The sequence below is a fragment of the Oxyura jamaicensis genome, chromosome 6, assembly GCF_011077185.1.
Source record: "Oxyura jamaicensis isolate SHBP4307 breed ruddy duck chromosome 6, BPBGC_Ojam_1.0, whole genome shotgun sequence".
Lineage (NCBI taxonomy): Eukaryota > Metazoa > Chordata > Aves > Anseriformes > Anatidae > Oxyura > Oxyura jamaicensis.
Genome location: NC_048898.1, coordinates 11,029,412 through 11,053,248, shown reverse-complemented (window position 1 = coordinate 11,053,248; position 23,837 = coordinate 11,029,412). Strand labels below are relative to the sequence as shown.

The following is a 23,837-nucleotide window of genomic DNA, read 5'->3' as shown; positions in this document are numbered from 1 at the left end:
GGTTCTTCACTGAGAGGGTGGTTGTGCACTGGAACAGGCTGTCCACTGCACCGAGCCTGTCTGAATTTAAGAAGAGATTGGACTGTGCACTTAGTCACATGGTCTAAACCTCTCGGTAGACCTGTGCGGTGCGAGGAGTTGGACTTGATGATCCTTCTGGGTCCCTTCCAACTTGGGATATTCTGTGATTCTATGATCCTATGACATTGTGGGACCCCTTGTTGCTCAGATTTTCTCCAAGCTTGCTTTAAACTTTTGATACGCTGAGAATTGTGGTGTTCCCATGTAAGATCATTCACTAGTAATTGTTGTCCTGCTGAGCAACAGCCTAGGACTTGTCTTTAAATCTTGTACTAGAACTTGATCCCAGACATCAGCACATTGCAGACCTGGGCATGCGTAATCCATCTTCTGTTTCCGTTGTTAATAGCCTTCCAGGTATTGACAGGCAGACTGTTATGTCTTCCTGTCCTCTCACCAGTTTCAGCTAGGCAGGCCAATAAATATTTAATTACATAAATTTTCCCTAGCAAATCAGTTCTTCCATGCTGTAATCTGTTCTGCTGGTCTTGTCTTAACTCGATGCAATTTGTCACCCTTACTGCTAATATTACGTCCTGCACTGAATTCCCTCTTTGTAGTGTGCATGCACTAAAAGCTGTCCAAAAGTCAGGCAGTTACCATTTCTGTGCTCCGAGATGCATTTCTTCTCAGATTTTACTCTGTAGACAACTGGACTGAGCCTGTGTTGTTCTTTGGTATTGCTGCAACGCGGCTGCATCTGTCGCCCACACTTCTCTTTTGTTGCTCATACTTCTGAGACTTCTCCCACCCACGGGGCAGCCAGCCGCATGTGGAATCCTGTCTCCTGAGGTGGTTTTTATCTGCATTTTTCTAAATTAAAGCTCACACTGTCATTTTCTGCCCACTGTTGCCTGTGGCTCTGTCACTGTTCCTTCTCTGCTCTGACTGGTGCTCACAACTCCATCTGATTGAGCATGGTCTGCAAATTGCACCAGAGCATTATAACGATACTAAGGAAAGGCAGAGCGAACGAAGGATTCTAGGAGATGCTTTCCCCCAAAACTGAGAATGTTCTCATCTGCCTTGCCTGTTGTCTCCAGAGAATATCATTCTTTTTAAGCATAAACTTTGATTTCTAACATGGCAAAGTATGATAATCTTCACTTTCTGGTTGGTGTCTTTTTTTTTCTTTTTTTTTTCTTTTTTTTTTTTCTTTTTTTTCCAGTATTCTTTCCTGATCTTTAAAGTACAAAGCTGAATAAATATGTGGTGTATATTACCCAGGGAGCAGGTTTGTCTCATTGCAAAATTAAAGCTAGAAGTCAGCTTCTTTAAAGGGATCTGCTTATTTGAAAGGAAATGGCAGAATTCTTCAGAGAGAAGAGAAAGAATGAAGTGTCATAAGTTTTTCAGGCTTAGAGAACTGTAACGTGTTGTCCTTACCCACGTTTTGGAGATCTACGCTACTCTGCAGTGCTTTTCGCTTACAGGTCGGGTAAATCTGGCTAGATTTCCCTGGCCGTTCTCCCAGGTGTCATGGGAAAATCAAACAGAAAAAGAGAAATTGTGAGACTTCTCAGCTTGGGGCTTTGAGTGCGAGTACAGCACATGGCAGGAGAAAGCTGACGGGATCAGGGTTGTGTCTGCAGATCTAGCAAGCCGGCTGTGTCTGCCATGGTGATCTGCAATTTACAGCAAAGACAGGATTTGGATGTGTGGCGTGTCCCTGCTGACCCGACCCTCTGACTGTGACAAATAGAAGCTGGTTACGGGCCCTTTGGATGGGGCACTGAATGCTGCTATCTGGAGAGGATTATTGTAATAATGGTGAGGAACAATAGCAAGGAACAAAAGGAGCAGTGGGCAGCCTGGCCACCCCGCAGCAAACCTCTGCCTCTTCCAAGCCCCAGCTGAGGGCGGCTGCACACGCTTTTGTTAGGAAAGCGAGGTACTTCAGAGAGGACCTGGTACTGCAAGCTTCTCAGCACTGCATCTCTTACCTACCTGCCAGTTTACCACATGGTGGCTCAAATGGCAACTGGAAAAGGTGAGGGAGCAGCCACCGGCTGCTCTAACGCAGCCACATGGCAGCACAGCGAGGAGGCTGGAGCAGTCAAACGAATTACCACAGCCACCCGCGAGGAGCTGGAGATGGTGGAAGTGATCCAGCCTGGGGACAGAGGCAGCTGCAAACAAATGCTTCCAAGTTTCAGTGGGTCATTAAAGACACAAACAGTATAACAGTGAAAGGATCAGTCTTAGAGGAAATTTCTCTATAGCAACACAAGGCAGCCTCAGTTCCCTACAATGCTACTTATAGCTGCGATTTACTGCCTGAGAGGATACCTGCATTCACCAAAAAAGTGGTTTTTAATACACAGTGCATGTCGCACAAAACTCCAATGTATTACTCACTGATAAAAGAAATCATAAATCAAGAAACTGATATTCCAGTGTGGAATTTCATACCCTACAGTACACTGAAATAAAATTAGATAGCTGGGAGGAGTGGGGAAACTGAAGAGGCAGCCTTTTGTGAGCCTTCAGGATCACTTCTTATTCCATCTCCTAGAACATCTTGCTTTCTAATTGTTACCTTGCTTGCTTTCATTTCTTTGGGTTCTCCTGCTGCCTTTGCCACCTTTGCAAGGTCGTTTCTAACAAAGAGCAAGCACAGAGCCAAGGGAACAGCTTGCACAGTTATTGCTGTGGAGACACTTTAATTCTTGGACTTTCCCCCTTTCCTGGGGCAGCCATTTAAGAGACATCTCTCCCACCAGGTGCACAAAACACACTTCCAACAAAATGGGAGCTAATTGCTCTATTGTTTTGCTTCCAAACTTCAGGGCCTGGGAACCAACAGAGGTCTGTAAGATCAATAACTTGAAAAACAACAGCACTGTTGGCAGTTTGCTTTGATATTTGTAGAAATTAGGAACAAGCTTAAATGAGAGTAAAAATGCTTATGAAAATGAGGTCTAATTTCTTTAGTTTTAATTTAAATATTGTTTAGATTTTGCCACAATGGCAGCTAAGTAAAGAAGCAGATGTGTGAATGTACACCTACAGTCTGCACTCAGTTCTCTGTGGTTTAGGAGAGTGTATCTGCTTTTCATAGATACTTGCCCTCAAGATCTTAAGAAAATGTTTGCTGTAAGTGAAAGAGAAGTGATATTCCCTTCTGGCTCAGCTTTCTACTTACGGTCTCAGCTTGTTAATGTTTTGGAGTTCCTTCACTGCCACACGTTTGTCTGAGCTTTTCTTCTCCATAGAGTGGTGTCTTTGTTAGGCGATTGCCATGCTGCCGCAGAAGAGAGCCGTCACCTTGCACAGTTCAGTCCCAGCACCGAGAGGCCGTCTTGTGCTGGGAATCTCAGAAGCGGTGTGGATTTTTGTAGGACTGTTATTTGTTAGTTATCATATTGTTAAATAGTCTGGCATTATGTTCCTTAAGGGCTAGGCTGTAAATGGCAATAGAGACATAAAGAAAAAGAAATACCAGATTTATAGCAAGGAATTCTCTTTTCATAGTTTTGAATTAAATGATAGAGTGGAAAAGTTTTACCAAAACTTAAAATTTTACCCAACAAGATTAGCTCAGGATCCTCCTGAAATCTGCCATCTTTTTGGCATTGCAGCAGGCCAGATCTAATGTACAGGTAAATGTGATATATATACTTGCAGTATAGCTTCAGAAAGCTAAACTTAACCCCAAAAAGCCTGTTGTATTCTGGAGCTGTGGAGCACTACGCTGGACAAGGGATCTGATCCTTGTTTAGAATCGAACAAATCAGCTTGTACTGTACAGCACAACACTGGCTTTTAACTCTGCTTGTCCAGTGAAGTGCAATGCATCTGTTTAGGGAGGGAGATTACTAATGGTGAGATGGGTACTGCCTGACACGTGGTCATTCTGATGTGCACAGGAAAGACAGGGGTTACGTTGGATAAGGTTATTTATTGAACACGTTCTCAGTTCTATGGAGTTGGCAGAAATTTCAGAGCAGCAAGTAACGTTCTTGCCAAGGTCTTTTCTAACATCCATTTCAGTGGTGCCTTTGCTTGTTCACACAGTCCACGCAGAAAACAAAAGACATAAAATGCAAACAGCCCTTGTCTCCTCCCCTGTAGTCTTGGTGTTCTGTGGTTTTGGTTTTCATGGTAGTTTGTTGGTTTGGGTGGGTTTTTGTTTTTTGGTGGTTTTGCTGGTGGTTTGGTGGTGGTGGTTTTTTGCTATTTCAGAATTTTTAAAGTATAGAGTTCTACAGAGAAATTTACATATTATGTAAAAATGTATAACAGGAAAAAAAAATCCTTTTCTTTTCCCTCCTCCCATTTCTCCCATTTTCTTTTGTTCTGTTAGCAGTTTCCCCCAAATCTTCATCCTTTTAAAAAAGCTAATTACTGTTCTTCCCTGGCATGCATTAGCATTATGGTGTTGTCAGTCTGTCAGGTGCACTTAGTCAGGGTTTAACAGGCTTGCAGTGAGCTACAATTAAACTCTGGAATTAACATTTAAAGAGTGTTTATATGACTTTTCCTCTTCCCTTCCTCCCCCGCAGCAGTTTGCTTAAAGATGCAAGCAATTTTCTGGTCTGTTTTAATTGTTGTGTGAGGAAGATACTGAAGAAATCCATGGAGTTGACTTTAATTTGAAAAAAAAAAAAAAAAAAAGGTTGTATTTTTTTTCAGCACTTGGTAAACATTGCAATGCTGTCTTTCAAAATAAAACAATCAGCAGTTTATAACTGTGTGATGCTATGCAACCATTGTTACAGGCATGCCAACACAGCAGGAGTTGTTGCCCACTCTGAAGCAGTGTGTTTTTCCCCCAGGTGCAGCCCTGAGAGCCAGTGCCCTCTAGCTGTCTTATCTTACTTACAACAGCTGAAGATGTGCCCCAGAGCATGAGGGTTTTCTTCTTGATTTAGGCGTTAGATGCAAAAGCAGAATCTGTTGCCTTTCTCGTGCATGATGACTTTGCAAATTAGTTCTGCAGTATTTCTCAGATACTTCTGTTTTCCAAACAAAACACACATATTTGGGCTTCCACATTTGGCAAGTTTATTGCTACATAGTACATTGTCACATATTTGTTGATTGTTTTCTATATCATCTTTATGTAAACAGATTGTGACTGTGTAGTTTTACTTGTGGAAAGAGAGGGCAATGGTACCTTGGCTTGGGAATTTTCAGAGAAGTGTTGTATTGCAAAAGCATGAGGATTTACGATGCCTAGGTAAAATAGGTCCAAACTATCTCCCTTATTTCTGTGTGCAAAGATGGTATCTACTCTGTTCTAAATCCCCTTTTATTGAAGAAAGCATTCATCTCTTTACATTATTGTGTGCAAAGCTATGCCTTGGTAGTTGAGGGAAATGTGAAGGTTTTAAATTAAACACCTCTTATTGTTTGTCCTTCAACATAAAATTAAATTTTCTTTTAGGTAGGCACACAGGTTCCTTATGGAAAGAAACCTCAGACTCTGCAGATAACTCATATCTCATATATCAACACTACAGCAAGTGCATTGCTGCTAGTTGTTGCATAAAGCTATCAGCCACAAGCGGCAAGACTAAACCTGTTCACAACTTCTTCCTGCATTTCTCCCTGCCTCTGTAAGCGTTCAGTCTTTCCCTCAGAACAGCTGCATGAGAAGAGTTTATAATGGTTTCTGGTGATGAATTCTACTAAATCAGTGGGAAGCCACTAAGTTTAAAAAACGTTTCATAAGTGCTGAAGAGCCTATGTTCAGATAGATATAGGGAAGCCTATTGAAAGAGAGGAGTTCTTAGTGATGGTAGGTTGTTTTTTTGTTTGTTTTCCTCAGTGTGGGATGGGGGCAAAACACAATCATTTGTAGATGCCAAAGCTCATTGTGAGTCACCATTAGTATAAATAAATAATAGGTTAATAAACAAAAGACTAAACGTTTTTGCTTTCCAGCAGGTGACTGGCCTCTTTTAGCTAGTTTTTGCCTATGCTATGTAAATTGTGCCATTTATATCGGTATTTGGCATTATGTGAATCTTTCCATTCAGGCTTTAATGGCTTAATCTCTCAAATTGATACAATTTCTTATATAAAAGTGGAGTTTGAAGGAAGCAGTTTGCTCCTCAATTTTAGAAACTAACACTTGGAGCAGGAAATGTTTAGAATCCAATAATCTGCATGAGATAGGTAAGGGTTATTTAGTCAATGTCTCTCCACCTTGAATAAAGTAATCCTGTAACGCAGGAACATTTCCATTCCTAATCTACTATGTACAGAGAAAGAAAAAACACTTTTGTATTTAAGGCTATTTAGGCCATTGACTTGGGTGTTACTAAAATCTGATAGAGAAGAATTCAATTCCCTGTTCTTAGCACAATCTCATCCAAGGCTAGAGAGATGCATTGTACCTATGTAATTGTCTTAGCAGCAATGCTAAAACACAGACTGCAGAGTGCTGTGTATATGAGTCATGCCAAAGCCAGACATTGCACAATTTAACCAGAAAAATATGACAGAAAAATGCTTTACAATATTTTAGATGAAATATTCTGCCTGACTCCTTAATTTGAGGGCATATATGAGGTTACAGGGCAAATATGTTTTAGAATGGGTGATGTTCCAAAAAGCAATGGAGAACTTTGAAGACCCTATGCTATAGGCCAGATGAATGAAAAAAATAATCCTGTGAGAAAATGATCCTGTCATCATAATACTATGCCAGTCTTTGAGTAGTTCCCCTTCTCTGAGACAGGAGAGATGCATCTTCTTTATTTATGTGTTCTACCTTATAAAAGATGTAAGCTTTATGGTACTGGAAATCTAATGATATCTCTTCATTCGAGAACAATATGCCATAGCAATGACAGCAGGCTTCCTACTCTGTCTTATTTATGCTGTTCAGCTTTGAGATGGAAGCTTGTGATCTAGCAGGACTGGGCTTGGCAGTTTTTGGTAGCATATCTTTGGGAAGTCCTATGTATATCACAAAGTAAAGTCATCCCAACAGTCAACTGCTGTCACTAGAAATTGGGCAAAGTTACATGCTGAAATGTTGAGAAAGGACATCCCTCTTTTTGTGTGCAGACGTGTTAATCTAGCTGCACCCAGGCTGGAGGATGAACAAGGGTAGATATGTCCTGTGTTGTTTTGGGAGTCCTTTTGCAGGGTATCTGTGTTAGTCCTGAATGCAGATTAAGACCAGGAGGGAAAACTTCTCGAGTGGAGATAGTTGGCAAAGATATTAGCTTAATTTCTGTGCCTAAAATATTCCAAGCACTAATGCCATGATTTAGCTGGGATTGGGACTGCGGAAGAATATTCATGATACTGAGTCTTTATAGATCCGAGGGCAAGAACTTCAAAGATTTGGTGAATGTGTTTGCTTTCATCCTGTGTGTCCAAAAATAGAGCATTTTAAAGGTACAAAATTTTCAGAAAGTCCTGTGTGTTCTTTGCTCCTTGTAGAGACTCAGGCTGGTTTCTCTAAATAGAAGTGTCTGATATCTTTTTTACTCTTATATGAGCTCCCCTTTGAAAGGCATGGACTTTGAGCTTGGATTCAGAGGGGTAAGCTGAGACAGAGTACCTTCAGCAGCTGATATTTTACACCTATAATTACCAAAATCACATTTTGTGAAGAGTGTTTCGGTGTTGTTTATAATCTGTATTCGCTTAAATAAAACTGTCTTGTGAGGTTAACATTTCAAAATGAAAGATGGTCAGAAGCATTGAAAGCTAGTTTTGTTGTGAACATTTTCCATCAAACATTAGGCAGGTCAGTCATAAAGCTGTTGCACAATTTGTTCAGCATTATATCGTGTTTTTGCTACCCAAATGATCTAAAGCATTAGGTCAATGAGATACTGGAATATTTAAAATATTCTTTTAAGTTATATTTATTAAATATGAGGATCGTACAGCCTTTTTTGAGGGCTTTTAGACACATTTGTAGCAGTAGGAAAAATATCTGGGATTACTGAGAATAATAGTTGCCTGAAGCTGATCTCGCTATACAAGCGAGCTCCCAGTGTGAAAATGGGTGAGACATTAACAAATTGGATGATTAACAGCAAGAAAGATTGGTGGTAGTGTACTGGCCTTTGCATCATTTTACCTCTTAGCACAGTTTCACTTAGGGAAATATCGGTGCTTGTCGCTAAAGAGTTACACTAATGTAAATCATAGCCTGCATACTAAGGAGAAGTCATTAACAATCCAGATTTCCTTATGTTCATCAGGTTATCTCTTCTGCAGTGCAAATCTTAACCCACTCTGATGTGTGAATGGAGAAATGGAGCCCACAGATGTAGGCAAAAACAAATAATTATACAGTAAAACCCTTTCTCATCATCTCTCTCTCTCTCTCTCTCTCTACCTCTCTCTTTAATACTTTACAAGTACTAGAAATTTTAAGATTAACTATATGAATTTTTTTTAAAAGACAGCTGTTAGCCAACTGAAATTTGTTGAAACCTTTGAACTACTGTGTATGTTTGTTTATAGGAGATAGAAGAAGATTCTCTTTTGTTCATCAGTATAATATCTTTTCTCTGAATGCAGTTCTTTGATATTTTTTTTTAACAGGGGAATGAGTTAATTATGTTTCCGAAATCAAAAGATTTATAATATTCATACTTTCACCTTTAATAAAACTTCTACATTGATGCACCAGCAATAACTCTTGGAACAATGAAATGTACAGGAGATAATAAAAAGTCTATCAATTTTAATTCAAAATGACACAATAGATCCTGATTTATGATGATGTAAAAAATGTTCTCTGTGATATGATATTTCCACCCTGAAGAATGTCCGAATTTAATAATGATTCCCTTACATTTCCAATAATTAAATAACATCCACCAGTTACAAATAGAATGCTTTATGTACCCAGTTTTCTTTCTCTCTCTCTCTTTTTTTTTTTTTTTTTTTTCCTCTTTCTGAGCAGCTACAAATAAAGTGCAGTAGGATGGGGCCTGGTAGTTCGCTAATGCTTGGATATTGTAGCAAGGAGCAAACATATTTTCAAGAATACAGCCTTTTAAAATAGTGTATATGTGTACCATGAATCAAATGACTTAGATCATGCAGAAAAGGAGATGTTTTTCTATTGTATGGTAGAAGATCCTGGGAAGTTTTAGTCTGAAAAATTGGATTTCTCCCCCAAATGAGATGTAGCTCTTATTATTAGCATTGAAAAGAACTCTAATAACAGGTCTAAGGATTTCTGATGCTGTTGGTGCAAAAGAGATTTTAAGGTTTTTGTAGGTTTTGTAGTTTTCTCTGAGCCCCGTACCATTCAACCTAGAAGAAGTTTGCACCTGTATCTACAGGAGAAGGATCAAAGTATTTCACTACCTTTTTAAAGATCTTTTATACATTTGTGAAGTTGTCTTTCTGCAAAGCGTGTAGTACAAACTGAATGCTGGGCATCAGTGTGCAGCAGTGAAAGATTTTACTGGTGCTTCACTGCCTGTAGCTGAGTAGTTCACTTTGGCCTTTACCACTCTTGAGTATAGCAATCATGTTGAGCATGTACCCGTAAAGTTTTTGTTCTACATGTTTGCGTAGTCTGTGTAGGAAAGATGCAGAGTATAAACCAATCAGTCTGTAGGACAATTGTAGTGTTTTTTCTGTAACCTTTTAGTCCAAGTGTGGGGGGAAAAATATTTTCAATAAGTATTTCCTCCCTGAAATGCAGAAATAAATGTATTTACACATAGGGATGAAGTAAAATGCTGTGGAATTAAACCCAGAGTTCTAAAAATTAAATTAAAATAAAAACAACCTTCAGGGATTTAGTTTTCTTTCTTTTTAAATTGCATCTTATGCTTTTACACTCACTGAACAGAAAAGATGAGACAAGGACTGATGATTTGAATTTTTACTATTATTGAAAATTGTTGTGGGACCCATAGCATAAAAAAAAAAAAAAAAAAAAAAAAAAAAAAAGGAAAGAAAAAAGCCTGAGAGGGGAGCAGCAGCAATGGATGTTTCAGGAGCTGTGTAGCTTCTGATGCTACTCTTAAAAGGAGGGCAGGGTTTTTATCGTCTTCCATAAGACCCTTATTGGAGAAAACTTTTCTCTACGGCTTGATGAAAGACAGAAGATTTTTGTTATCATTATGTGCCAGCATTGTGGTAGAAAAGATGCACCATGAAAAGAGGAAAATCTTCTTGAAAGCCTGTGAAGTCTGCGAGTGCAGTTACCCTTGGTCTATTGTTGTACACCCTAATGTTAATTAGAAATAAATATCTGTCAGCTCTGTGTAAATGGACCTTGAGTAAAGTAAGGTAGAGTGGCTTTGGTGATCATGATATGCCACTTGAGCTGTTAAGAAAATTTCAATACCAAGTCTGCTTGTGAGAACTGCAATGGCTTCAAATTACAGAGTTAGGAATGCTGTGGCAGGTTACTGCCAGCGAAACGGGAATAGCAGGGTACAGAGTGAGGGCAGCTCTGCTGGAGAGCTAGAAGTTGTTTTTTTCAGAAGCATTATTCCTGCTGTTTATGCAGAAGGAAATTAGAGTCCATTTGTATTTCTGCTTCAATTTTGAGGTGGTATTTGCAAAAAGAAAAATGTGCACGTATGTATATGTGCATCTCTATTTCTAATAAAATATGTAACGGGGAGATCAGAAATACAGAGTAAATTCAAAACTGTACATAATAATGGTTTAATGTTTTAAGCTATGTTAAATTCTGTTCACTAATTCATAGTTCTCTTCTGTCCATCTCTAGCTAATGCAATTCTGAAAAAAATTCTTTGTTCTGTTTTGGGCTATTTCATACTGTCAGATCGCCCCCCCCCCATGACCAAATCAATTGCCCTGGAGACTTCTGGGATGAGAAGAACTGATGCTTTGTCTATTTTGATTGTTAGGTCTTGCAGTCTTTCTAAATGGTGCAATATTCCTGAAATTTAGTCATTACCTGATACTGAAATCAAGGTATTACCATGGCTTCAAACTGGCATTTGAATATTTTAACTTTAAATAATCATCTGATTGATTTAATGGAGTGGAGAACATATTCTGTTCATGTCTAATCCATTCGTTCTCACTTGCCAACTTTGTAAGCCTGTCCAAGTACACATTTTATCTTCCATCTCTCCCTTACTATGTGGGGAAGTAATGTGATTTTGCATTTACTTACGTGACGTTACTGCCAGGTCACTATTGTCACAGGGAAATGCTAAATGCTTCAGGCATTCACTCACTGTTCATTACCACACCTGACAAATACAGGTGTGAGAGATGGAAAGGACTCTCTGGTACAACACATTTTGAAATCAACTTCTAAGCAAGAAAGTGTTCGGACACTACCTGAATTCCCATGCAGAGAGAAACTCACCTAGGGCCTGCCTTTGCAAAGGGGGCCCTTTTGCATTGGTTTCTTCCTATGTATGTTGTTGCAGGCATTTGCTGGAGCTGCATTCCACCACCGCATCTCCTCCCAGCCTAGTCCATTTACCTAGATGTGTCCTTCCTGCATGCCAGTGTTTGTCACTCTGCTTTGCAGCCTTCTTCCACATGGACACACATGGTTTCCATAGAATTGCAGTACATACTTCTCCAGGGAATTAGTTGTGTATTTTGGCATTATTTGAGTTACTGGAGGATTTGAAGTGTTCCAACATTGTTGGAACATCTCAGCGTGTTTTTTCTGCCCTCTTTTTCTCTCTCCAACAGTTTTGTTCCTTTAAACTAGGAACAAAGGGGATGATCAGCATTCAAGAAGTATTTCTGATCAGAGAGTATGCTGAAAAAAGTCTCACTCAGGTCTCAGTAAATGGCTTGAAAATTATTCAGTTTTATTATTTTCTTTTAATTCCTTCTATAGTGCCTTTAGACCTTGCTCTGTGCACACTCTTGGTTATTTCTCTGGAACACACTTCTTCCCCGACCCGCTCTTTTAAATGAAGCTGAGATTGCCTTGTAAATATTTTTATTTGGGATGGGCAACTGTAAGTAAAGCAATGCATATTAGAGAATATTAATATTATAATTCTTGTAGCTAGTGATGTTCCTGCACCTCGTCAGTTTACAGTATTTCAAGAACAGGAACAGCTACCTGGTACTACTCATATGGGCTTAGTGCGAGCTATCAACCTGAGAAAAAAAGTACTAGTGATGCTCAATACCAAGTATTAGCGGGGGTGTGTGATGGGAAAGCCTGTGTAATGTAATCCTGTTGTACTGATAACCATCATCATCCAAACATATATTCAGAAACGAGCTGTGCAATGCACTGTAATTTGGTGATGCATTCTGCTTTTGCTGGATTTGTTAGGTAATAATCTGGTGCGTACCGATGAACCTCACTTGGAGATGGAGGTGTCTGTAGGGTGTTGTTTGTATTAAGGCACCCAGTACTTGCTATAGATATGGAGGGGTAAGCAGACTTGGTTTTGTTGTGCTAAATATTGCAGTAAAGAGTGTGGCTTTTTATTATTATTATTATTCCACCGTGCTGCTGTGCATCTTTATAAGCACGTCATAGTTCCAATCAACCAAGTTGCAACAAATTGGATTTTATTTAAAATTTTAATTGGATTGGTCTTATTTGAATACATACTAGGAAAATCCTTTATCTGGTAAATGTTCAAAATTTTAGGAATGTTAAAGCCTCTTTTTTTTTTTTTTTTTTTAAAACCACTTAACTGGTGAAAATGTAAATTTTGTCCAATGAAGATTATAACCCTTTTTCAGTTCTCTTTGAGTAAATGGACTTTCTTCAAGCTTGTGACTATAATGCAGTAATTTCTGCACATTTTCCTTTCTTCCTATTATTATATTAATAACATTTCTAGCCTTTTGAATATACAGATGGATTAAGTTTTGCTGCTCTGATTCCTCATTTAAGATCCATAACTAGTTGATCCAGGGGATGAGGAAATTTATTAACCAGTGCAAGTCAGCGATGGGACAAATTAAAATATAGTCAATTAATTGATTACAAAGAAGTTGCTTATAAGTAAGCAGCTACATATTATGACAAAAGAGCGGAGACTGTCTTGCATTAATATTCGAGGAATACAGCCTTTATGAATTTAAAGTTCTTGCTTATGTAACTAAAAAAAAATCTTGGTGACCCTCTTACAGAAAAGTACAAAAGAAAACATGCTGTATGTGAAAAGAACAATGCATATTTTAATAGTTACATTGACACTAAACAGAAAACACTTGGGATTAGTGGGTAGTTGATTGTAATACAGGTTTTAATTTATGCCTTGCCATTTGTTTTTCCCATTTCAAAACTGAGCTTGCTTTCCTTGTTCTTTCTTCAGGTGTCTTTAAAGCTGATAGAGTAATTGTTAATTTTCTGAATTAAAAGCCACGTCTATCTGTGCTTTTGCTCATGTTTCCTTCATCTGAATGAATTGCATGTCTGTGTGTTCCCCACGCACCCTGCCTCTGAGGTGCAGTGTGGGCTAGCCTCTTTTTTGTTGTGATTTTTGTGACAGCTGCTGTGGTGCTGACTGACTACTCGCTGGCTTTGGCCACAACATGAAATAACTGCACAATAGTATTTGATGTGGATGGTAGTGAATTAGTGTGATGAACTTAATGCTTTTACAGATTGTTAAATGTCTTTGGTTAGAGCTCCCTTCCAGATCCTTTTTCTTAGTGTGGAACATGAACATATGTGAGTCCATAAAACAGCAGAGCAGTCTTAGCACTTGCTTCTAAGAACTGAATGTCTAAAAGCAAACTTGATCCTCCCAGAAAAGTACCTGTTTGCTGCCCTCAGGCAGGGCTAATTAATAGGGTCGCTTGCACATACACTTGCTATTGTGGGTCTGATGAGGAAGGTCTCTTCTCTTGAGGATACTGCTTTCACCTATAAGTTTCATAGTTTTGCTACCTGTTGTGGTAATTCACAGGTATATGCTAGGTAAAACATTACTAGCAGGGTCCAGTAAAAGCAGGCTGTTAAAATTTTCCATTAAAGTATCAGATGCAGGAATGGTTTGCAATGTCTTAAAACCTAAGTTTGTACCACATCAGCTGGTGGTTTTTTTTTGGTTTCTTGCTTTGTTTTGAGAGGAGGGGAGAGCAAGTGCTGTCTGCTCTGTCACTTGGCCTGCCAGCATTCCTGGTTACTTTAGGAAGCAAACTCTGGGAAAGTTGCATTATATGTAGCACCAAAACAAACAAAACCACATATGTGAACTGAAAAGTAAAGGAAACTAGAGGGTGTGTATTCCAGCTGAAAAACATTTCAAATGGCTGTTTATCTCATAAAAGCCCTTCTCATGAGAATTTGTAATAAATTAAGCCTGGACTCTGTGTCTTAAGCCGAGATTCACTTAAACTACTTCAAGCCCAAGAGTACTTCTTGTGCCAATACAAAAATACAGAACTTTCAATAAACAGTGCTGACCTTCCCCAGTCACAAAGGCTCTTTGGGATCTGCTTTTGCAGATTTCTTCTTTGAAATTAGTGCTGAGACAGGCAAATCACCTCCTTTTGAGCATGGGCACTAAGCATACTCTTTGGTGGAAGCATTTTTCAGGCAGACTTCATAGTAACAGCTCTTTTGGTGGTGCTTTTGATTTCTTGGTGTTGTGAAACATGAAATAAACTTTTAGAATTGTTCTTACAGATTCATTATGCAATCCCTCTATAACAGTTGTATTAAGCATGCCAGATCTTGAAGTGCTTATGTGTTTTATTGCATTCAACATAATTTAACAAACGAGTTTTTAAGGCCAAGGAAAACTGGCATTTCAGATTTCAGACTCTAATTAACTTTACTGCAATATTAGATTTCATTGGTAGAAATTAAACTGTTCAAATGGTATGAGAAAATGTAGAAAGATTTTTTTTTTCTTCTCTCAAAATATTCTATGGTATTATAAGTAGAACAACAGTTCAGAATCAAAAGAAGATTGCGTACTTCCAGGTGCCTGCAGAGTATCTCCTGCTTTCCCAGGAAAGAGCCTGCAAGTTTCCTAGTGAAGGCCTTTGGAGTTTCTAGGAGTTCCTGCTACAGAAATACTTGGAGCGTGAAAGCAGCTCAGTAAACCGCAGTGCAAGCTCCCAGGAGCTGGGGCATGAGAATTTTCTCCCATGAGCATTTTTTTGCCAGAAACTGATGTTTTCTCATTAAAAGTTTAAGATTTCAACAAACTGACATATTCTGATTAAAAATAATAATAATAATGTTCAGCTGAGAAACTTCCAGTTAGCTCTTATATTGAGGTGTTTTTTGTGTGTTGGGGATATGCAGATGTCACCCTCTGGCTCCTTGCTTATTTTTCAACTACTAAAGGATGGGAAGACCAATGAAATTGCTCTGTTTGATATGATTTGCAAACTTTTATTTTAATTTGTAGTACTTTGTAGTAGATTTATTTCACTAGAAATAGTTACGCTTCTAGGACATACCTTAGGCCAAAGCTGCTGCTTATGAGAGCAGAAGTATGTGCCTTGACAAAGAGCCCTGATGTATTCCACATGCTCTGCACAGCAGGATTTCTAAGGGCTTGTCCAGATTGTGGTGACTGCAGCGGATTGGATCCAGCTTTAAACTGGTTTGGTTGGGAAGAGGCAATAGTTCAGGCATGTTGTTGGCAATAAAACCCACTTGAGAAACTGAACGAATATTCAGAAAATTACTGTGAGCTTCAGGCTCCTCTGGCTACATGGGATAAATGGGGTGATATGGGTACGTCAGGGTTAGCAGTGCATTCACAGTAGCAGCAGTGCTGCAGCAAAGCCTTACCTGGAGAAAAAGAAAACTCCTTCCTGATTGGGCTCACCTGACACTGGCATCGCCCTTGCCCTTCCACCATACCCAGGGGTTCTCCAGCAAGCTCTCGGGACAGCCTGCTCTGCCTTCAGCTGTCACTTCAAATCTTTGCTGAAAGGAAGTATTTTTCCTCCTGTATCTTCTTTTAATTTCTCTCTCTGAAATTTTGATAAGTGGTAGAATGCCTGGAAAAAGCATCCTGGAAACCTACCAAAAATAAAGTAATGCAGAAGGAGAAAGTATAATTGTTTTAAGGGAGTCCATGGAACTCTTCTGCATATCAAATCAAAAATAACAAAGGCAGAAATAATGGGGGAGGATCTGAGGAGGGCCATAAGAAACAGGGAGGAGTTAGCAGTACAGCTGACTTTGATTCCAGGATTTCACATCTGGCATCTAATTTTTGTCATGTACCAACAGCTAATCACATCTGCAGTTACAGCTTCGGTGATTTGTAGCATACAATATTTTCTTGGAAATGCACTTTGTGCACCCACTATGTTGCTTAATCATTAAAAAAATGATTTTGTTTGCTGTCTGCATGATTGCATATATACACAAAACGTTATTGAGTGAAATCCAGAGACATTTGCTCTGTGACCATATCTGATGAGAAGTGGCGTGAGCAGCTCAGAAGCCTGCCACAATGAAACATCCCTGGGGTGGTACGGGATCAACAGAAAAAGAGCTTTAAAGAAAAAGGGTTTCGTCCTGTAGACCCTGTGACAGCAGTCATGGTTTCTCAGGCAGCCTTTTCCAGATGTGGCAAGCCTCAGCTTTGTCTCAAGCTGCTGAATTTTATGCGTTTCTGGTTCATTCCATAAAAACCTGCTAGATTTAGTAAAACCTTCAGACTCCTACCTTTTATTCTGTTTAGCCCATTTGCTATGTACTCTGCCTGTAAAGAAGTTTTTTACTGCAATGCTTTCAGCACCAGTCAAATGTCCCTAGCAGGCTTCGCTCATTCTGACCTGCAAAGGTGCAGTTTGTCATTGCTAGTTTCTTTGGAGCCCTGGTTTTAACAGGTGTCTCTCTGCTTGATGGAACAATCTCTTCTGGCTCTAGTGTAGCCATGTCTTTTCCCGCCTTTAGTCAGATTAAAATGTCTCAGTACAGTTTTTCTGTTCTTAATAACAATAACAGAATTGATGAGGGCTTATGTTGTGTTTAATAAAGGGCGTGGATCAAGCAATCACATGAAATTTCATTCATAGGGATAGTTTTTTGTTTTGTTTTTTTCTTTAGCCTCAAGTTTGTGTTCAAAACTTTTGAAGAAATCCATCCCAGGATGAGAGGAATTCCCCATTTTCACACAGACCTGACTCAGTCGTGCTACTGCAGAATTAAGGAAGCAACAAGCATACTTAGTGCATAACAGACACTTCCTTATCTCTGGTTCCTGAGAAGTGTGGGCATAACACCCTTCCTTACCCTTCCTTTCCTGTTTTTTTTTTGTTGTTTTTTTTTTTTTTTTTTCCTCCACAGTGGGGAAAAAAATGAAAATATTTATACTTACATAAATTTTATTCTCTTGCTACATTCCTGCAATAAATCCTTTAAAAATACAACATTTCTATGTTGCAAGACAGCTATATACAAATTTTTGCCTTAGGAAAAATGAAGTCTGGGTTTGGAAAATGCAGTAGCATCTTTGTGGCAAAAGTTCTGGGAGGATGTTTTATTTCTGTTGTGTGTGCTGTGTATCCAGCTCTCTGGTGTCAAAGCTTAATAATGCTCTGTGAAGAACTCTCATTACTATCCATATCACAAGACCATAGTGCGTATCAGTGCCTAAAATTCAAAAGAAATAGAAATACATATGTATAGGAACTTGATTTGATGTGAAAAGATGCATTCTGAAGACCGTGAAGAAACAGAGTTTATTAGTAGATAGGTATTGTTATCTTTGAAAAATATCTTTCACTCTTGCTGTTATTTTGCTCTAAAGAAGCTTGGTAAGTAGATAGAAGTGTTTTCAACAACTAAAACTAAAATCTGATGAGGTAAGCTCAGAAAGCTAGCTGTTTAGAAAACTAATCTAAACTTCATTTCCTTTTTACATTTTGGGTTTTGAATCATGAAGGTTTTAAATTTTCCAGATTTTCTCCATAGCACTATGTTTTTTTGTTTGTTTGTTTTCTGGTGGAAGCTAAGATTCTCACACACAAAAAAATTACTCTGGTCATTTTTCAAGGAAGAACCATGAATGACATCTTAAGAAATGTTGTGCCAATTTTCAAGAAGGGTCAGAAAGAAGACCCTAGCAATTACAGGCCTGTCAGTCTCACGTCAGTGCCTGGTAAAATCATGGAGAAGTTGGTTCTCGGACTTATTGAGGCGCACCTGGGGGACAAAGCAGTCATTGGTCCCAGCCAGCATGGGTTTGTGAAGGGTAGGTCCTGCCTAACTAACCTGATTTCCTTTTATGATAAGATCACCCGTATGGTGGACCAAGGGAAACCAGCTGATGTGATTTTTTTGGACTTCAGCAAGGCTTTTGACACGGTTTCCCATAGGATCCTACTGGACAAAATATCCACCATACAGCTAAATAAAAACATCATACGATGGGTAAGCAATTGGCTAACGGGCAGGGCCCAAAGGGTTATGGTGAATGGAGCTGCGTCAGGCTGGCGGGCGGTCACCAGTGGGGTCCCTCAAGGCTCCATTTTAGGGCCGGTACTTTTCAATATTTTTATAAATGATCTGGATGTAGGAATAGAGGGTATTTTGAGCAAGTTTGCTGATGACACCAAACTTGGAGGAGTTGTGGACTCAAATGAGGGCGTAAAGGCCTTGCAGAGGGATCTGGACAGGTTGGAGAGCTGGGCGATCACCAACCGCATGAAGTTCAATAAGAGCAAGTGCCGGGTCCTGCACCTGGGACGGGGAAACCCTGGCTGCACGTACAGACTGGGCGATGAGACGCTGGAGAGCAGCCTAGAAGAGAGGGATCTGGGGGTCGTGGTAGACAGCAAGTTGAATATGAGCCAGCAGTGTGCCCTGGCAGCCAGGAGGGCCAACCGTGTCCTGGGGTGCATCAAGCACGGCATCGCTAGTAGGTCAAGGGAGGTGATTGTCCCGCTCTACTCTGCGCTGGTGCGGCCTCACCTCGAGTACTGTGTGCAGTTCTGGGCACCACAGTATAAAAAGGACATGAAACTGTTGGAGAGTGTCCAGAGGAGGGCTACGAAGATGGTGAAAGGCCTGGAGGGGAAGACGTACGAGGAACGGCTGAGGTCACTGGGCCTGTTCAGCCTGGAGAAGAGGAGGCTGAGGGGAGACCTCATCGCAGTCTACAACTTCCTCGTAAGGGGTTGTCAAGAGGCAGGAGACCTTTTCTCCATTAACACTAGTGACAGGACCCGCGGGAACGGGGTTAAGCTGAGGCAGGGGAAATTTAGGCTGGACGTCAGGAGGGGGTTCTTCACAGAGAGGGTGGTTGCACACTGGAACAGGCTCCCCAGGGAAGTGGTCACTGCACCGAGCCTGTCTGAATTTAAGAAGAGATTGGACTGTGAACTTAGGCACATGGTCTGAACTTTTGGGTAGACCTGTGCGGTGTCGAGAGTTGGACTTGATGATCCTTAAGGGTCCCTTCCAACTCAGGATATTCTATGATTCTATGATTCTATGATAATTGAAAGAAATGAAGTGAAATACTGTTTGTGATTCTGTGCAGTAAGTTGATTGTTTGATTTCCTATTGCCACAGGTAAAGTAAAGAAGGCATTGGAATTTATTTGGGCATTTTTTCAAGTATTCCTTGGAGGGTAATATGGAAGACTTGTTCATCCTTTTCATCTGTCTTCATGTTGAAAAAGAGCATACAAATGCTGGTCCGATGTGGTATCGGTGAAGTTACTGAGTTGTATTCAATGAGGTAGGAAGTGGATTGGCCTGTGAAGCAGAAGCGCTTTGATACTTGAAATTCTGTGCAAAATTGTCACTTAATCACAATGATTTTTTGTTTTTATGGAGCATCTCTGTGAAGAATATTCTTAAATAAATTGTTTGTATGAGAGTGACACTTGCAAGTGGCTTAAGACATTCCTACTTCTGTGTTGCTGGTATGAAGGGTTATAAGCGATAAAGACCAAAATTTGGCTTTTGGTAGTGCCCGTGGAGGTTAGGAACAGCACCTGCAGTGCATCTCATCTGGTGCTGTTACTGGCTATATAATCTCTATTGTGAAGATAGGGCAGGAATTTCTGTCCTAGATTCACAGATGGTGAAGAAAGAGGAAGAGAATAGGCATCCGTGTATACCAACAGGGAGGAGTTTCTGAGAATACTTCATATGCTCAAAGTGCACAGTGTCTTGCAGGGACTGTCTTCCTAGGACTCCCAAAAGACAGAAGTATTTATGAGGGGCATAAGGAAAAACATAGTGCCATTTGCTTTTTAGTTATTTATTTATTTGTTTTCGTTATGTGGCTTCTCAGGAATTTTTGCTGGCTGGCATCTTTTCAAGACAAGATGTCTTTCCATGGTAAGAACTGGATAGCAGTGCAGGACAGTAGTGCTTTTAAACTATTTTTAGCTGTATGAAATCTCAAGCAATAATCCAAAATGATAAACCTATGGAACTGGTTTGGTCTCCAAAGTTTTTCTTCCTTCCTCCTACCTCCCTCCTACCCCCCAAATGCTTGATACCAGCATTTTTAGAGGCCAGTTAATTAGTGCTTGGTGAACATAACTGCAGATTGTGAATTGCAAGTCAGAGTTCATGTTGCACAATTCTACATGAAAAAAATTCTTGCGATATTTTTATCTGCTACTGCCAATATATAAAATGGTCCCAGATGTCACATTCCTTTTTCCTCCTTTCCAAATTGTTCCATATAACATATGCAGGACCACAGTTTCTCTCATTGTTTTCTAGGTGGGCAGTCAGCACTTTTAAGCTTAGTTATCACATCAAAAGCAGGTAAGGCAGTAGAGCATGTGAAAATCATTTCAAGGAAGGATGCCATTCTATTCAGTTGGTTGTCTAAATTATGGATGAGTTTTTCCCTTCAAGATAGAGAGGTATGTTTCAAGAATTTTAGCCTATAATTTTTTTTCCCTCTTTTCCCTCCAACAGTAATGATTTTATATTGATAATTTTCTGCCTGAGGTAAACAGAGACTCTTTGCTGAAATATATGAAAAGTGGTTTTGGTCCTGGCAAGCCTGGTAATTTTAGCAGAATAAAAAAAAGTCACATTTATTAATCCCCAGGTATTCAAGGACAGGGAGTACTTGTGCAGCAAAGAGCGCTTTGCACAGAGTCAAGCTGTATACTCCGTGTCACCATGTCCCATGTGATAAACAGAAAAGTCCCAAAACAGAAAAGGGATCTGAAAGCAAAACAGAAGCAAACAGTTCCAGTCAAATGGACGCTGCTAGATAGGTGCTTTGACTTCTCTTAATGATCATTTAATAACAAGTAGTATGTACTAGGCAACATCAAGCAATAAATTATTTTTTTGTTGTTGTTTTTGTTTTGTTTTGTTTTTGTTTTTGTTTTTTGAAAGGATGTTAATGTTGTGTTGCCCCATTAAAAGCAAAGCAACTAGGTTCAGTAAACAGCTGAAAAAGGGAGTATTGTTTTTAACATAGATTTTAGCATGTTAATGTGCTTTCTCAAACTGGGCCCGAAGTAGGTTGAGGCTTAAGACTGATTAGATTACATATTTTTGATCAGTAAAGATGATTTGAGTTCTTAGATGTAAAAATTAAAAGAAGCGCTTCTGAGAGGGAAGAGCAAAGAATATGTACGTATGGTTGTTGTGGCTTTTTTTTTTTTTTTTTTTTTTATGTGAGACCTCCATTAGGAAAACCAGAGCAGAGGCACTGAAGAAGATCCCTAAAACAGAAGTTTATATCACAGAAAACTTTATGCTTCACTTTGAATAACAACTGCATTCCCAGTGGAATTTTATACAACAAGAAAATTATGCTTCACTTAAATTAATGATTCTATTCCCAGCAGAGCAGCAGCTCCCGATAAGCATGTGAATGCTTAAGGGGGGGAGGGGGAGGGGGTGATGGGCGGGACAAAAGGAGAATGGGCTTTTCAACCTAAACCTTTACTAATTTTTTATAACAGAAGTTGGGTGTTGTATCTGTATTTTATAATTCTGTAGCATCACGATCCAAACCAAGGAAGGGTGTGAGTACCTAAGCATCCAACAGCAAGGGAAACTTGCAGAAACAATTCACTTCCTACCTGCACGCCCCCTTGTGTGTCATGACGTGTACCTAGCCTGAGCAGTGACGGGGAGTATATCACATATGTAGCACGTATCATAGCACATATGAACCTGCTATGTGAAAACTGAGTAAGTTGTGTGTGCTTCCCGTATATCCCATGGTAAATCTGTCCTAGTGCAAGCCATATAAAGAGGCAGCAAGCAATACCCTGTGCATGCAGTTACAAAATGTCATGCCTGCTCCTGACCTCCAACTGGTCAAGATGCAATTAAGCCGTAATTTATCAGAGGTTTTCACGTCAGTGTGAGAAATGAGAGCGAACAGACAGCATCCCATGAAACAGAAAGCTTAATTCATGATTATCTTCTCTCTGTAAAGCACTAGTGTGTGCATAAATGATCAAATAATACCCACACAACTGGGCAAAGGGAGAAGGAGAGATGGGAAACGGGCAGAGTCTGCATCCAGCATGTCAGAGTGCAGGTGGCAGGGCCTTGGAACAAATCCCCCTGCCTGGGGGCACGTTGCTCCTAACCCAGGCCTGTGCTGTGCTGAGAGGCAGAATGACAGGCAATGCATCCTGCATCCCCTCACAGCACCACAAACTGTGTCTAAGGGATGAAGATTTCTTAGCAGCTCTGTTTTAGTAAGCACCACGAGCAAAGATGAGTTGAGTTGCTGTACAGGAAAGGGCAAAAAATTCTAGCCTAAGCAGCACTGAAGTTGTTCGTGAAAGTACACTAACTGCTGAGAATGGTAAATCTGTGTCAAAAACAAAACTGCTTGCATTACAGAGAGAGAAGCATGACACAGTTGTGGAAGTGTGGAGAGGCAAAGTGGAAAACTAGGACACTGTTCTCGAGGTGTGAAAAAAACAGGAGTATAAATACTGTCCAGTGCCTGTGAAGTGGCTGTAACTGCTTTCCTGTCAATCTGCTAATTGCTTTAGAGCAGCCTTGATGTTGCAGCTGATACAGAAAGTAAATAAGTGCTTGTTAGTGCGCTAGAATGAAGCTTAATTCTTTCTAATGAGAAAAAGTTTATCTGGCAGTGTGTGCTGTACAACATTCCATATGGTACATTACATCTTGTATCAAGAAGTTGTGATTCTCAAGCTATGTATTTATCAAGATGTCCATGGTTCATTAAGTCCGTCAAGGTTCAATCAGAAGCTAAAATAGCCCTGCTTTTTACCTGCTTGTGCATTTTTATCCTTTTCATCCCAGATGAAATGGGTTTTATAACACCATTAATAGTGGGCCACGCGGCCTGAGAATTGCAGTCTTACCTTTTAGATAGGTTTTCGGGGCACGTTTTTCTTACTGGAGTTCAGAAGTGTTAAACTTGCTGAAGGGGGAGAAAACAGATTTTTCATGTTGATCCCCTCTACTAATTTACATCTAAAATTTATAGGCTTATCCAGAGGGAGGTTATCTTCTGAAATCACTGGGAGTTTAGGTAAATACATTGCAGCAATGTAGCATGTACATCTATGCAACAGTTACTTACTTTGTGTAAATATACAGCTGTCACTTAGCATTTAAGAATTTTAATTGTCTTCATTATTTGGTTGGTTTATTCTGTCAGTGGTGATATCCAGTTGTGACATTCAGTGCAACTACCTTCTTTTTTGATCTATTTCTTTTTCACTTCCCTGCATAGTGTATGTCTCTTCTTTCTCGATCCCCCTCTATCTCGTATTTTTACCCATCCTTCCCTAACCATAGCTAGAAATTAAATAGCTAATGCCCCTATGAAGTGTTGGTGTTTGTTTTATCACTGTTTACTACAGTTTACTACTACAGTTGGTACCGTGAGCTCCAACTGAATTAGGGATGCCTTTGTTTAATTGCAGTTGTTGCCTGTT

At 39.7% G+C, this 23,837-nt stretch overlaps 1 long non-coding RNA gene across 4 annotated transcripts in view; it reads left to right on the top strand.

Moving 5' to 3' along the window:
* Positions 1-23,837, top strand: part of LOC118169110 — a 177,645-nt gene that overhangs the window by 115,514 nt on the left and 38,294 nt on the right. The window lies entirely within an intron of this gene.